A 17,035-nucleotide genomic window follows, 5' to 3' on the forward strand; every position below is an offset into this window, starting at 1 on the left:
GCCGACTGCCGCCATGATTCCTTGCAGCAGCACGCCCAGGTCCGCGCTACCGGAGCTCCTCCTCGTCCTGGATATCCTCCATCCTCCATGTTTTTGGCACCTCAAGGTCTGCTCCACATCGCTCCTTGTTTCCCCGGTCTGGTTCCTCCGTCATGATGCATATCGATCCATGTTTTTGTCAGTTCAGGCGCGCGTGTTGGACATGCTTCGCCCTGCGACGTCGAAGCTCCGTTTCATTCATCTGTTCAAGTTCTGCTAGCCTCAGTGCTGCAAGCACGTCTCACTGGGCTCGGTTACCTGTTGTTCCTGGTGACGCCGTTCTTTGGTTGCTTCTTCTGCGAGGGGGTGTTGTTCTAAATCCTCCTCAGCGTCCACCGTGTCCCGAGGAAGCTACTTCATGGACGCCACCTGAAAACCCGAGCGATCTCTGTGCACCCGTGCTGCCAAGACCAAGACAAACACTAGGGACACTAATTCTAGTTAGCCATCGACACCGAAGACCTCCGTCAAGTTCTCCTTCACGGATCCGAAGGCCGAGACCCTAGCTTCATCTCTTCCTGTTCGATCTGACAGCCATCTTTGTTTTAATACCGTGAGACCTCAACCCTAACCGACGCTATTTTATAAATGTATCATCTAACTTGCTGCACTTATCATATCATCATGCGCATTGCACCGCATATGTGGTTTCGGGTAAATAGTGAATCACTTAATGTTAAATGTGGAATTGCGCGGGATTAATATTTCATCCCGGTTCCATTTAATTTTGTGTAGCGCACCTATGCCTTGTCTTGCCATGCTAATAACATTTAATATGCGGGGTAGATAAATAACTTGAACCTAATATATAATTGTTGTTATTCCGATTCTGCTATATTTGGATAAAATGCATCGCATCATCGTTGCCATGTCATGCATATCATATCATGATCATGCCGATTCTTCTTTCGTAGTAGTAAGTGGTGCATCCGTTGTTTGTTGTAGCGCTTTGTTTCTTCACGGATAGGCCGTTGAGTTGATGCGAGCTACGACAAGTCCTCCGGGTGTTCTTCGATGATCTTTGACAGGCAAACATTTCCTAAACTTCTGTCTCTGCAGGAGCCACTCACCTATTTTATTTTGCCTTATCTCTTATGATAGCCTTGAGTTGCATTATTTTCACGTGTCCTATCCACATGTTACCTCAAGCAGCCCATATTGCCACCACCACCCTCCTACAGATGTTGTTTGGTTATCGGGTCTGCCTTGCAAGTCGTAGTGCATGCTAGTGATGTTTACACTGTGTTACCGTTATCGCTATCTTATCGGGTTATCGTTGAGGGTATCATGGTTACTTGTTATTAGTTGCTTAGCGGAGGCATCGGTGGGTCAGCTGCTTGTTTTGTGATGGCTCACTTGTCTTTCCTAAATAACCTAGGACCCCGAGTGCTTGTTATCTGTTCCGAGACTGAGCGCTCTAACCACACGTGGGTATGCTCACCGGGTCTCCCCTCGACCACTGTCGGGATCTACAGCTTTGTCCAGTGGCCACAATTAGTTTGAGTGTTTTGTTTCTCCCGGGCGTGCAAGCATGTTTCTTTGTGGTCAGATGGTATGCTATTACTTTTGGGGAATCCATGTGTGCCTTGTATCCCCGTTGTCTCTTGCACGTCTGTAGGTGTGGCACGTATTGTTAAGAGGTCATCCTCTAGTGGGCTCTGATCCTTCTTAGCCGTCCTCGCAACAGCTAGGTCCGCGTCAGAGTTTCGATCAGGCTCTGAAACGGGTTAAACTTAGTTAGGTGGCTTCCTGCACATTGTTGTAGTGAAGGAGAGTGCGAGTCGTGATATCTTACCCTCGCCAGGTTGGATTGATCGTGCGTGTGGGCATATTTGGGCACCCCTGCAGGGTTACAGTCTTATCGATAAGCCGTTTCCGTGGTTATGGATGACTTGGAGCTGAATGACTCGACCATATACAACTTACACCTGTTGTTCATTAATAATAACTTGCATAGTAAGTTAGCACGACTTTAATAATAAATGGTTAAAACTTGTGTAAGGGTACATTGCCCCTATGTGTGGTTTTGGTAATTAATGACAACCCCTATGGACTAATGTTTTCATTGAGTTTATATGAAGGAATATTCCATAGGTACTACTTGCTCTCCATGTGTTGGATTCAAGTATGGATGCTATGAAGATAAAGGTATACATTGTGTATTGGCATCAAGATCATCGGTATGAAGATATATATGTGATATGATCAAGAAGAAGAAATGAAGATGGAGTTCTTATGTGGAACTCAATATTAGCCATGCTCTATCTTATGTGAGTATGAGAAGATACAAGGTTGTGTTGGGCAAGTTCAAGATGAGCATCTTGAGTGAATCACATGCTTGAAGCTTGCCGTCCATTTGGTGATAATGGACATGTGAAGATGTGCATCAATGGGGCTTTCCCATCATAGTGTATGGGGGAGTATTTGTGAGTCTTCACGAAGCAACATTGATCAAGTGAGGCATTCCGGCTTGAGTAAAGCTTGAAGAGTTATCATCAAGATCAAGCGGGATGCGCAAGGCAAAGGTATGGACTTGCTAGGTTTTCCTTTTACCGGTCTCAAGGTGGATGTTGGGAGACCGGATTATAGGATAGATAGCCGCACTATTAAGAGGGGCTTTCGGTTAAGTAACTTGATCACATCGTCTTAGGGAGCTCAATCCTTTGCATACTTTGCATATCCTTATTGCTTCTTGGTGTTTCTCTGTGTGAGGTTCTTGAGCTTGTTGCCAGCTTTACAACAAGCCCAAGTTCATCGAAAACGGAATCCGCATGCATCTTCTATTGCGTTTTCGAGTTTGGACGTCTTCACCGTTTCTTGACGGTGGGAGACTCCCTCTCTAAAAATCATCTAAAATGTTCTGTGAGGAGTCTCCATATTTCCAGTTTTTGTTGGGGTTCTATTCGTCGTTATCTTTCCAACAAAATTGGTTTCATGTTAATCGGAGTTCGGGAGCAATAGTTATTAAAGAAAAGGTAAAAGAGGAAAATAAAAATAAAAGAAAAAAGGGGCGGCCGGTCGCCGCCCGGCCTGCCGGACCGCATGCCGGCCCACCCGGTCGACCGGGCGGCCACCGGCCCACGTGCCGGGCAGCCCAGCTCCACCTCCGGTCCAACCGGACCTTAACCGGGCTGCCACTCGTCCGGCCTGGGCGCCGGCTCCGCTACGGGCCACCCGGCAGCTTCCCCAGCCCGACCGGGCTCGGCGCCGGCTGGGCCTTAGGCGCCCCCGCACGGCCCACCTCCCCGCGCGCCCCCTTGCTCCTCGCCGCCCAGCGCGCCTCTGCCCAGCCCCGGTCGGTGGGCTGGTCCGACCGGGCAGGCCACCGGCCTCTCCGGCCCAGGCTCCGGTCGGCCGGCCTGCTGGCCGGCTGGGCTGTCTTTTTTAGCCGTTTTTCTGCGATTTTCTTTGTCTTTTTCCCCCCAACGGTTTTATTTGCTCCTAGCTATAAATAGACCTTCTTCCACCTTGAGAAGAGTAGTTCTTCCCATTCTCTCACCTCCATTGTTGCTATTTGAAGAACTTGCTCTCCCCCTTGATTCCTCCAACCATTCTTGCTCATATTTGAGGATTTGAGAGAGGAGATCTAGATCTACACTTCCACCGATCCATTTCTTCTCTAAGTGAGGGAATCTCTTGGGATCTAGATCTTGGAGTCTTTGGTTGACTTTCCCCTTGTTCTTCCTCTCCAATCTCATCCTAGCATTCGTTGCTTTGGTGGGATTTGAGTGTGAAGGACTTGAACACCTCCGGTGTTCTTGCTTTGCATCATTGCATAGTGTTGAGCTCTCCACCACGATTTGTTCGAGTGAGAGACCGTGAGCTTGTTACTCTTGGAGGGTGACCTCCTAGTTGGCTTGGTTGGTGTCCCGGTGATCTCTTCGTGGAAGATTGTGAAGGGGCCCGGGCTTCTCCTTCGTGGAGCTTGTGAAGTGGTTGTGGAGCTTGCCATCTCCGGAGCGGAGGAAAAGCTAACCATAAGGAAAGGGCCATTATCCTTCGTGGGTGTGGTTCGGAGAATAGGGTGAGCCTTCGTGGCGCGGGGAATCCTTCGTGGGACCTCCACTCCTCCAAACGTGACGTACCTTGTTGCAAAGCAAGGGAACACGGGAATACATCCTCGTCTCCGCGTGCCTCGGTTATTTCTATACCCGAGCTCTCTTTCCTTGTGATAGCCATCGTGCTTGAAGTACATATATCTTGCTATCACTTGTGCTACATATATCTTGTGCCTATCTTGCTTAGCTATAGTTGCTATTGTTACACTTAGTTGAGCTTAGCATATTTAGTGTTTGTGCTTGTAAACTAAGCGATAGTTTAATTCCGCATTCTTACAAGACAAATCCGCAAGAGTTTGTAATTGCCTATTCACCCCCCCTCTAGGCGACATCTCGATCTTTCAACTTGTCAATCGTGTGAGTGTCTTTGTTAGTACTTGATACGTCTCCGACGTATCGATAATTTCTTATGTTCCATGCCACATTATTGATGATATCTACATGTTTTATACACATTATATGTCGTATTTATGCATTTTCGGCACTAACCTATTAACGAGATGTCGAAGAGCCGCTTGTTGTTTTCTCGCTGTTTTTGGTTTCGTAAATCCTACAAAGGAAATATTCTCGGAATTGGACGAAATCAACGCCCATGGTCCTATTTTTGCACGAAGCTTCCAGAAGACCGAGGGGGAAAGGAAGTGGGGCCACGAGGCGCCGCCACAACAGGGCGGCGCGGCCCAACCCTTGGCCGCGCGGCCCTGGCGTGTGGGGCCCTCGTGTGGCCCCCCGCGTTGCCCTTCCGCCTACTTAAAGCCTTCGTCACGAAACCCCCAGTACCGAGAGCCATGATACGGAAAACTTTACTGAGACGCCGCCGCCGCCAATCCCATCTCGGGGGATTCTGGAGATCACCTCCGGCACCCTGCCGGAGAGGGGAATCATCTCCCGGAGGACTCTTCACCGCCATGGTCGCCTCCGGAGTGATGAGTAAGTAGTTCACCCCTGGACTATGGGTCCATAGCAGTAGCTAGATGGTTGTCTTCTCCTCATGTGCTTCATTGTCGGATCTTGTGAGCTGCCTAACATGATCAAGATCATCTATCTGTAATTCTATATGTTGTGTTTGTCGGGATCCGATGGATAGAGAATACTATGTTATGTTGATTATCAATCTATTACCTATGTGTTGTTTATGATCTTGCATGCTTGATGGCGTGTATTTCACACGTTCGTTGGGAACCCCAAGAGGAAGGTATGATGCGCACAGCAGCAAGTTTTCCCTCAGAAAGAAACCAGGGTTTATCGAACCAGGAGGAGCCAAGAAGCACGTTGAAGGTTGATGGCGGCGGGATGTAGTGCGGCGCAACACCAGAGATTCCGGCGCCAACGTGGAACCTGCACAACACAACCAAAGTACTTTGCCCCAATGAAACGAGTTGAGGTTGTCAATCTCACCGGCTTGCCGTAACAAAGGATTAACCGTATTGTGTGGAAGATGATTGTTTGCAGAGAAAACAAGTAAAACAAGTATTGCAAGCAGATTTGTATTTCAAGTATTAAAAGAATGGACCGGGGTCCACAGTTCACTAGAGGTGTCTCTCCCATAAGATAAAAGCATGTTGGGTGAACAAATTACAGTCGGGCAATTGACAAATAGAGAGGGCATAACAATGCACATACATGTCATGATAAGTACAAGTGAGATTTAATTGGGCATTACGACAAAGTACATAGACCGCCATCCAACTGCATCTATGCCTAAAAAGTCCACCTTCAGAGTTATCGTCCGAACCCCTCCGTATTAAGTTGCTAACAACGTGACAATTGCATTAAGTATGGTGCGTAATGTAATCAACAACTACATCCTCGGACATAGCGCCAATGTTTTATCCCTAGTGGCAACAGAGACAACACAACCTTAGAACTTTCGTCACTCGTCCCGGTGTCAATGCAGGCATGAACCCACTATCGAGCATAAATACTCCCTCTTGGAGTTAATAGCAAAAACTTGGCCGCGAGCCTCTACTAGTAACGGAGAGCATGCAAGATCATAAACAACACATATGTAATAACTTGATAATTAACATAACATGGTATTCGCTATCTATCGGATCCCGACAAACACAACATAGAGTATTACAGATAGATGATCTTGATCATGTTAGGCAGCTCACAAGATCCAACAATGAAGCACAATGAGGAGAAGACAACCATCTAGGTACTGCTATGGACCCATAGTCCAGGGGTGAACTACTCACTCATCACTCCGGAGGCGACCATGGCGGTGTATAGTCCTCCGGGAGATGAATCCCCCTCCCAGGCAGGGTGCCGGAGGAGATCTCCGTAATCCCCCGAGATGGGATTGGCGGCGGCATCTCCGGGAAGGTTTTCCGTATCGTGGTTTTTCGCATCGGGGTTTCGCGACGGAGGCTTTAAGTCGGCGGAAGGGCAGAGTCGGAGGGCTGACGAGGGGCCCACACCATAGGCGGCGCGGGCCCCCTCCGGCCGCGCGGCCCTATGGTGGCGGCGCCTCGTCGCCCCACTTCGTATCCCTTTCGGCCTTCCGGAAGGTTCGTGGCAAAATAGGACCCCGGGTCTTCGTTTCGTCCAATTCCGAGAATATTTCGTTACTAGGATTTCGAAACCAAAACAGCGAGAAACAGCAACTGGCTCTTCGGCATTTTGTTAATAGGTTAGTTCCAGAAAATGCACGAATATGACATAAAGTGTGCATAAAACATGTAGGTATCATCAATAATATGGCATGGAACATAAGAAATTATCGATACGTCTGAGACGTATCAGCATCCCCAAGCTTAGTTTCGCTCGTCCCGAGCGGTAAAACGATAACAAAGATAATTTCTGAAGTGACATGCCATCATAACCTTGATCATACTATTTGTAAACATATGTAATGAATGCAGCGATCAAAACAATGGTAATGACATGAGTAAACAAGTGAATCATAAAGCAAAGACTTTTCATGAATAGTACTTCAAGACAAGCATCAATAAGTCTTGCATAAGAGTTAAATCATAAAGCAATAAATCAAAGTAAAGGTATTGAAGCAACACAAAGGAAGATTAAGTTTCAGCTGGTTGCTTTCAACTTGTAACATGTATATCTCATGGATAATTGTCAACATAGAGTAATATAACAAGTGCAATATGCAAGTATGTAGGAATCAATGCACAGTTCACACAAGTGTTTGCTTCTTGAGGTAGAGAGAGATAGGTGAACTGACTCAACATCTCTACTACTTAAAAGACTAAACATAATCCCTATTCTCCCCTCCAATTTCGTCCGTTCGTCGTCCCACCAACCTATGTAAGATTTTCGTCGTTCTCCCGTTCCGCACACGCCTATCTGGGCCGCACCAACATGGGCTTCGTCCCTCCCACCAAATCTCTTCGTCGCTGCCCTTCGTTCCACCCATTTTTTTTCGTCCCTCTTCGCATCTGCCTCTCGTCCTGCAGAACTGAAGTCTAGGGTTCCGTTCTCCTAGGCCAGGCCGCCGCCTATGATCATCGTGCTCCCTCTCCCTGCTCTCGCACTCGCTCGACCCGATGCCCGCCCACCTCTCCCTTCCGCCTTCACTCCCCTCCGCATCGATGGGAACTTGCCCACCGAAGCCCAAGTGGAGGAGGCGGCCACGACCCAGTCCTCTCCCTTTCCACGAGGATGGAGAGCTCGCATGGAGGACAACGGCAGGGTGCCCGCATTGTGCGAACCAAGAGCCGCCGAAGACGGTCACGGCTCCATGCTATTCATGGCCACCACCGGCATCCGCACTCGGGAACTGGGTAGGGAGGCCTCGATCTCGGCCTACAGGTGCCTGGATCCGAGCCCTTTGGATTGTTCATTTGATCTTTTTATCACTTAAAACAATCCGATTTATTTCTCATTGTTTTCATAGAGTTTCTTGTTCATATTGCTTCACCCTGATTCCTAACGTCAATTCTATGGTAGCATTGATGGCCCAAACGGAAGTAGTAAGCACGAGGGACAGCCAGCCAAAGGCGATGACTATAAGATTGTTCCGCCCTTTCACATGCCATCGATCTGCCATAATTTCTCAAGAATTCAAGGTATATGTTTAAATGTATTCCAATCCGTAGCAAGCATGCTCTCTCCATGCTGTTTTCCAAAGAAATTTCATAACAATCAGTAGCATCCGGATATACATAATCAATCATATTCGACCTGAGCAATTGTTTATGCAGTCAATTGGACATTGAAGCTGATTCTTAGCAGAGCTAGCTGGCTGAGTTGCTTCACTTTGGAAGGACAAAGAGGGCACCTTCCAGTCATCACATGGCAACATGGCTGGTCCCTTTGACTCAATGTCCACGATAATGGATGCACAGCTTCAAGGTATGATATTTTTGTTCGCTCTTCATGTGCTTACTTTTTTTCCTTCCTACTGTTTGTTTCGGGTTGAGAAATGAAGGAAGGCATGCTTTTTTTTTATTTTAAGCTAATGGCATGATCATAATGATCAAGAAGGCATGAAGTTCATTTATTTGAGTGGTAAGAGAAGGATTCATGTGAGTGGACAGATCGTGGGGTTGTGCCTTTCCGGCTAGATCAGGATGTCAAGACCGGCAACCACGCCATCTCTACACCATCCCCAGGTATACTGGCTCCTTACCAGCACATTTTTGCTATCCTATTGTGGTCTATGATAAATCAATATTGTGACTTAGGATGCACACTGATATATGTTGTGATCCCTAATTTCACTAATTGTGCTTTTACGAATTTATTTTTATGGTTTAGGGTGCACGCCCACAACTCACCTTGGATTATTAAGGCGTGTTTCCCTCTCCAATGCATTCCTCTTTATGCTTTATGAGATTTCATAATTAATTTTGTGTTCATGTTTATGTTATACTAATGGCACGCCATTTATCCTGCTAATGAACATGTTATACTATCATATAGTACTACTGCCCCTTCATGATTAATTTATGAGAACAACGATAAATATGGTGCACCTGTTTTTGCTAATAATAATGATTGTAGATGCCACCCTTTTCTTGCCATCCGTAATTTATAGTTGCATTTTTTCTTACTATGGTAAATTCTGGGCTGTGATTTCTTTGTCGCATGAAGATATTAGAAAATTCTTAAGCACCTTTCTCTTTAGTCTTTGCAATAGTACAGGCTCCTCAAGGAACATATTTGGATGCTACTATTCAGGAATTTTGATGGGTATATTAGGTTGCACTTACATATTTGGAGTCGAGGGCCGTCATGGGACCAGGTTGATTTTGAACCTGCCCAATAGTGGAGCGCTACACTATTGGAAGCTGGTGAACATCCCTCAGTGGTGAAGTGTCGGGTAATCAGAGCATTGAAAACACTCTTGTCTATGTCAGCCTTTTAATTTTGTCATGTTAATAATGAATGGATCTGAGTTTATTATTTCTATACAGGGACCTCTCCAGACAACCAATTCAGACTAGAACTGATTCTGATTAGAACTGGAGGAGGAATATACACTTACCTATATTAGCTTAGACCATTTGTACTATGAGGATACTCAAACAATGGCAGCCTGGCCATGGTATTAAAGCTTTGGTGATCCATGTCCCCATGGGTGCAGCTAGGAGATCATAGCTCTTTGCTAGGTCACTCAGCATTAAAAAACAGTTAGTCCAAGATAGTCAGACTTGGTTGTCCTATGTGGCTACACTATGAGAGTCTCCTCATAGTTCAGGATGTGATATGGCTTTCGGAGCAGAAGAATGTGTACTAAGGATGTCAAGAACATCAGTTAGGATCTCAAGAAAAGATAATCTCAGACTAATGAACCACCTCCGGAAGAAGAGCAGTCTGAACAGGCATTTGATGTGAGGACATTATTTGCTAAGCATGTTCTCTCACAAATACCAGTTATATTTTCTTGACAGCCACGCAACTCTGAAGATGTAGCAAGAGGACTGTCAGCATCCGTTTCAATACAGTGATATCCTCATGAAGAACCCCCTCTGTATTTGGCTCACCAAACAACTTATTAATTGCTGAAGGAAAAACTAATAGCTTCATCTCGAGTTCTCCGCCACCAAAAAGAAGCAGTGACTTGAACCAAAAACTAAAGGAGCCCGACTCAAAAGCACCTAAAACTTTTCTGAAGACAAATGATGCAGTGAACCAGAGGCCTTCCCGACAACAGTACATAGCAGACCTATAGACTTCCCAATAGCTCTGTTTTCTTGTAAGGATTTTGGCCATCTGGAGCACACACAATTCATGAGCTATCCAAGCAGGAGTGAAGAATATCTCAGGATGCTCTTTAGAACCGCCTGATCCTTTGTTACCAATATCATCCCTGATTTTACAAGTATTCCATGAGATACATGCATTTTGATAGCACATTTTCTTATTTAGAAATAGCCATTACAAATCTAATATGGTTATTTTTGCACCAGCTGCTGTATCATGGAATTCCTATATCATTTCAAAATAAACTGACTTTTTTTTTACTGTGTGGGATCCTGTGGTAAATCAATCCATGTAAGCACAAGAGGTGAAAGCTTACTACTCTACTTATGTGGAATAGTTGATAGATATCTGAAACCAAGCTCAGTGAAAGGAAGTAAGTGCAAGATGTGTTACTTCTTTTGTTCCTTGCTTCAGTATGACTCGTAATAGAGAAGTGAATCATGTCGACTGATGTTACATTCAGTGGTTTCTAATTTCTTCCGTCTTAATTTGCACAGGTAACCCGATTTGCATGTCAGATGTGTGAACCAGCAACAGCAAGAAGCAGAACTCAGCTGTTTAGCTTAGAGGTGATGGCTATCTAGATGAAATCACTTTGTGTTTCATGTGTAGATTGGTTCAAAGAATTGAATTTCATTGTAGGCATGCTACCCAGCTGGAAAAGCAATTGGCTGGAAACTCGGTTTCTCTTAGAGATAGCTCACTGGACAAGAGCTACTCCCTCTGTCCCAACTACATACATCTATATTAGCATCAAGTAATATGAGTCGGAGGGAGTATATCAAAGTTAGCAAAGACGCCATATATTAACAGTGCTCAGCTGGGCACTAGCGCACATCAGGATTACACGGGAGATTGGGATTTAGTTTTGATGCAAACCGGCATGCGGAATTTTCCTTCCTGCTAAAGGTACACTTAGTACACTGAATATCGCTCCCAGCCTGATGAACAGTATGTTTATGAACCTGAAAGCACTGTCATGAATTATTTCAGTTCCAGTTACCCATTCATATAAAAGACACGGTTACTATATTATTTATGTATGTATTAAATACTAATACCTGGGAACATAACAATAATTGTTTCAATGTTAGTTGTAACTAAAGCAAGTCCACTGTAACTTATAAAAACTATTTTAAAGAGTTTCCCCAATGATTTAGGTGGAGTTGATGGGTGGTACTCTAGCTGTGGTTAGCAACGAGAATGAAGGATTAACATTTACATTCAAGATACCTTGCAAGCATACTGTAAAACGAGGTGCACATTGATGATCCTGATGATGTGTCCAGTTCTCATAATGATTTCACTGTCAGTGATATAGAAGGTTCTTACTGTAAATGTTAGGAGCATAGATGACGAGCAAAATGATGATTTAATGGTCTTTGAACTAAATAGTCAAGCTGAATGGATTTACAGTTCATGGGTTGGCAGTACATCAGTTCATGGGTTGGCAGTACATCAGTTTCTGACAATACAAGAAACCTAATCCCTCTTAACTTGCAAATGGGAATGTGGTATAGTATCAACTTATCCTTGCAAATGGGAGTAGGGAGTAGTTGTTATCTTTTACAGATGCATAACCTTTCAGGAGGCATATAACCTGGCTTGTTCTTATTTTGACACAATCTAGGTGGGGGAAAGATAATCAAGGTGTTCTTATTTTGACAGAATTAACACGTTCTTGAGTTGCAAAATTAGACTCTGAACTCTTCAGCATGTGCTGCTATACTGATGCGCATAATTCATCCCGTGCTGCAGATTATGGTGAAGTATGAGGTGAAATTAACAAGTTATGCAAACCTACCAGCTCAAGACATAGTAGGGGCTACGTCGGGGGAAGCGACGGCGATCGGCCTTGCCTCCATGGCATCATGTCGAGAAGGATGCTGGCCGGGAGCAGGGTGTAGTTGGGGCCGGCAGGGTGGGAGGTGAAGCTGGCCCGGTGGCGCCGGCCTCCTTGAGTCAGACACATGGGCACATGAGGAGGCGAGCTCTAGCGGCGGCGAGAGGCGAGCTCCAACAGCAACGGCAAGAGGTGAACTTGAGCAGCGGCGGCAAGAGGAGAGCTCGAGCAGCAGCGGCAAGAGGCGAGCTAACGCGGCGGTGGAGCGCGTGAGGACGCCGGCCCGCCCTCGAGAGGCCACCGACTCCAAGGGCGGGAGGCCGCCCATCGGCGCGAGGCTGCATCGTGGGAGTCTGCTAGCGCAAGCACGGGATAACGAAGGTGTGAGGCTAAGATTGATCGATTGGGGATCAGATGGCGGTTTTCGAAATACGAAGGGTAAAAATAAAGAAATGTTTTCAACTACACTTTCGATAGTAGTATTGTTTAGTTGGTTGTTACGAATGATTCTGCATGAACCCTCGTGCATTCCACAATTTCAGGATTTTAAATTTGTTAATGTTTACTAGAAATTTTTCCTATGCAACATATAGTTAATACATTTCTTTTCCCCCACTTTTATTAATGATGTAATAAAGTAAAGTAATTACAAATTTGACTGTATATTTTCTATTGATTTTCCCCCTCGACTAAAAACGTAGATTTGGTTAGTACGTTAGAGTTTGACATCACTATTTGATGTTCCATCATACTTTTAAAGCGATGGCAATGCTAACCAAGGGCAAATAAAGGGGGTGAAGATGGCATAGCTAAACCAAAGGTAAATGAAGAGGGTGGAGAGGTGGAGTGGAAGAAGCCACAAGACTGATATTTACAAAGGAGAAAAACAGGAGAAAGAGAGTTGATATTCATCCATATGAACCATATTACTTATGTTCCGCACACATTTATAGACTGAAATAATTGTTTACCGGTAGTAATTTTTTTTGTTATCCCGTGGCAACGCACGGGCATTTGTGCTAGTAAAAGTAAAAAGAATGGTCCTTCAAAGAGGAAAGCATCGATTGCTATATTTGTGCTAGAGCTTTTATTTTGAAAACATGAAACAATTTTGTCAACGGTAGTAATAAAGCATATGAGTTATGTAAATTATATCTTACAAGTTGCAAGTCTCATGCATAGTATACTAATAGTGCCCGCACCTTGTCCTAATTAGCTTGGACTACCGGATCTTTGCAATGCACATGTTTTAACCAAGTGTCACAATGGGGTACCTCCATGCCGCCTGTACAAAGGTCTAAGGAGAAAGCTCGCATTTTGGATTTCTCGCTTTTGATTATTCTCAACTTAGACATCCATACCGGGACAACATGGACAACAGATAATAGACTCCTCTTTAATGCATAAGCATGTGGCAACAATTATTATTCTCATATGAGATTGAGGATATATGTCCAAAACTCGAAACTTCCACCATGAATCATGGCTTTAGTTAGCGGCCCAATGTTCTTCTCTAACAATATGCATGCTCCAACCATTAAGGTGGTAGATCTCTCTTACTTCAGTACAAGACGGACATGCATAGCAACTCACATGATATTCAACAAAGAATAGTTGATGGCGTCCCTGAAGCATGGTTATCGCACAACAAGCAACTTAATAAGAGATAAAGTGCATAAGTACATATTCAATACCACAATAGTTTTTAAGCTATTTGTCCCATGAGCTATATATTGCAAAGGTGAATGATGGAATTTTAAAGGTAGCACTCAAGCAATTTACTTTGGAATGGCGGATAAATACCATGTAGTAGGTAGGTATGGTGGACACAAATGGCATAGTGGTTGGCTCAAGGATTTTGGATGCATGAGAAGTATTCCCTCTCGATACAAGGTTTAGGCTAGCAAGGTTATTTGAAACAAACACAAGGATGAACGGTGCAGCAAAACTCACATAAAAGACATATTGTAAACATTATAAGACTCTACACCGTCTTCCTTATTGTTCAAAACTCAATACTAGATGTTATCTAGACTCTAGAGAAACCAAATATGCAAACCAAATTAGCAAGCTCTAAGTGTTTCTTCATTAATGGGTGCAAAGTATATGATGCAAGAGATTAAACATGAGCACAACAATTGCCAAGTATCAAATTATCCAAGACATTTTAGAATTACTACATGTAGTATTTTCCAATTCCAACCATATAACAATTTAACGAAGAAGAAACTTCGCCATGAATACTATGAGTAGAGCCTAAGGACATACTTGTCCATATGCTACAGCGGAGCGTGTCTCTCTCCCATAAAGTGAATGCTAGGATCCATTTTATTCAAACAAAACAAAAAACAAAAACAAACCGACGCTCCAAGCAAAGTGCATAAGATGTGACGGGATAAAAATATAGTTTCAAGGGAGGAACCTGATAATGTTGTCGATGAAGAAGGGGATGCCTTGGGCATCCCCAAGCTTAGACGCTTGAGTCTTCTTAGAATATGCAGGGGTGAACCACCGGGGCATCCCCAAGCTTAGAGCTTTCACTCTCCTTGATCATATTGCATCATACTCCTCTCTTGATCCTTGAAAACTTCCTCCACACCAAACTCGAAACAACTCATTAGAGGGTTAGTGCACAATAAAAATTCACATGTTCAGAGGTGACACAATCATTCTTAACACTTCTGGAAATTGCATAAAGCTACTGGACATTAATGGATCAAAGAAATTCATCCAACATAGCAAAAGAGGCAATGCGAAATAAAAAGGCAGAATCTGTCAAAACAGAACAGTCCGTAAAGATGGATTTTATTAGGGCACCAGACTTGCTCAAATGAAAATGCCCAAATTTAATGAAAGTTGCATACATATCTGAGGATCATGCACGTAAATTGGCTTAATTTTCGGAGCTAGCTACAGGGAGGTAGACCCAGATTCGTGACAGCAAAGAAATCTGGAACTGCGCAGTAATCCAAATCTAGTACTTACTTTACTATCAAAGACTTTACTTGGCACAACAAAACTCAAAACTAAGATAAGGAGAGGTTGCTACAGTAGTAAACAACTTCCAAGACTCAAATATAAAACAAAAATATTGTAGTAAAAACATGGGTTGTCTCCCATAAGCGCTTTTCTTTAACGCCTTTCAGCTAGGCGCAGAAAGTGTAACTCAAGTGTTATCGCGAGATGAAGCATTGACATTACCTTGGGCTTTACCCTTACCTTTCTTGTTCTTACTCTTCGGCTTAGGGAATATATGGCTACCCCCGGGTGTAGAGGTGAATTTTAGGGTGCCTTCTCTCACGTCTATGACTGCTCCCAATAATTTCAGCAGGGATCTTCCGAGTGTGATTTGTCCCGTTCCTGCGCATTCAATGACAAGGTAATCAATGGATATTGTTATCCCAAGAATGGTTGTATGCACACCCGCAGCTATCCCTTTAGGAATTATAACAGAGTTATCAATAAGAGTTATTCCTTCTCCCCCTTCAGTGAATTCCCAAAGTTTCAAAGATTTATGAATACCCTTAGGCATTAGGCAAAATTCAGTCATAATATCACAATTGGCACGAAGAGTCTGGTCACCTATGACAATTTTAATAGTAGGATTCCACAATGAAGGTTCAGAGTTCACTAAAACTTGATCAAGGCGGTTACGAATATATCCATAATTTTCATTTAAGCGAGATGCACTTGTCTCAAGAGTGTTTAATCTATTATGAATGCTAATAAGGGCTGAATCAAAGTTATTAGATGAATCATGTGATGCAACCAACTTCTTTATGGCATTAAAAGCTTGATCCCCATTACAATGAAGGAAATCTCCTCCCACTAGAGCATCCAAGGCATATCTATAGCGAATCATAAGACCAAAATAAAAATTACTAAGGAGCAAACTTAGAGTCATTTGAGGTTCAGCTTTACGATAAGAAGTAAAAATCCCGGACCAAGCATCTTTAAAACTTTCCTCATCCCCTTGTTTAAAAGTAAAAACTAATTCCTCAGGTGAAGAAGTAACAGGTATACGAGCTAGACATGATAATAAAAGTAAACTAAATGCAAGTAACTAATTTTTTGTGTGTTTTTGATATAGAGTGCAAGACAAGAATAAAGTAAAGCTAGCAACTAATTTTTTTGTGTTTTGATATAATGCAGCAAACAAAGTAGTAAATAAAATAAAGCAAGACAAAAACAAAGTAAAGAGATTGAGAAGTGGAGACCCCCCGGCAACGGCGCCAGAAAATATGCTTGATGGCGTGTATTTCTCACGTTCGTTGGGAACCCCAAGAGGAAGGTATGATGCGCACAGCAGCAAGTTTTCCCTCAGAAATAAACCAAGGTTTATCGAACCAGGAGGAGCCAAGAAGCACGTTGAAGGTTGATGGCGGCGGGATGTAGTGCGGCGCAACACCAGAGATTCCGGTGCCAACGTGGAACCTCGCACAACACAACCAAAGTACTTTGCCCCAACGAAATGCTGAGGTTGTCAATCTCACCGGCTTGCCGTAACAAAGGATTAACCGCATTGTGTGGAAGATGATTGTTTGCAGAGAAAACAGAAAAACAAGTATTGCAACGAGATTTGTATTTCAGTATTAAAAGAATGGACCGGGTCCACAGCTTCACTAGAGCTGTCTCTCCCATAAGATAAAAGCATGTTGGGTGAACAAATTACAGTCGGGCAATTGACAAATAGAGAGGGCATAACAATGCACATACATGTCATGATAAGTATAGTGAGATTTAATTGGGCATTACGACAAAGTACATAGACCGCCATCCAACCGCATCTATGCCTAAAAAGTCCACCTTCAGTGTTATCGTCCGAACCCCTCCAGTATTAAGTTGCTAACAACAGCACAATTGCATTAAGTATGGTGCGTAATGTAATCAACAACTACATCCTCTGGACATAGCGCCAATATTT

At 43.9% G+C, this 17,035-nt stretch overlaps 1 long non-coding RNA gene and 1 pseudogene across 1 annotated transcript; one reads left to right on the plus strand and one right to left on the minus strand.

The window, feature by feature from the left end:
• Window positions 1-7,971: 7,971 nt before the first annotated feature.
• Window positions 7,972-8,963, plus strand: LOC124655183. Its single transcript, XR_006988599.1, has 3 exons — window positions 7,972-8,128; window positions 8,264-8,414; window positions 8,518-8,963. It is a non-coding gene; the product is annotated as an uncharacterized LOC124655183 (long non-coding RNA).
• Window positions 8,964-9,554: 591 nt separating this feature from the next.
• LOC124656084 lies at window positions 9,555-10,421 on the minus strand (annotated as a pseudogene).
• Window positions 10,422-17,035: the final 6,614 nt, after the last annotated feature.

This window comes from Lolium rigidum, chromosome 5 (assembly GCF_022539505.1).
Source record: "Lolium rigidum isolate FL_2022 chromosome 5, APGP_CSIRO_Lrig_0.1, whole genome shotgun sequence".
Taxonomy (NCBI): Eukaryota; Viridiplantae; Streptophyta; class Magnoliopsida; order Poales; family Poaceae; genus Lolium; species Lolium rigidum.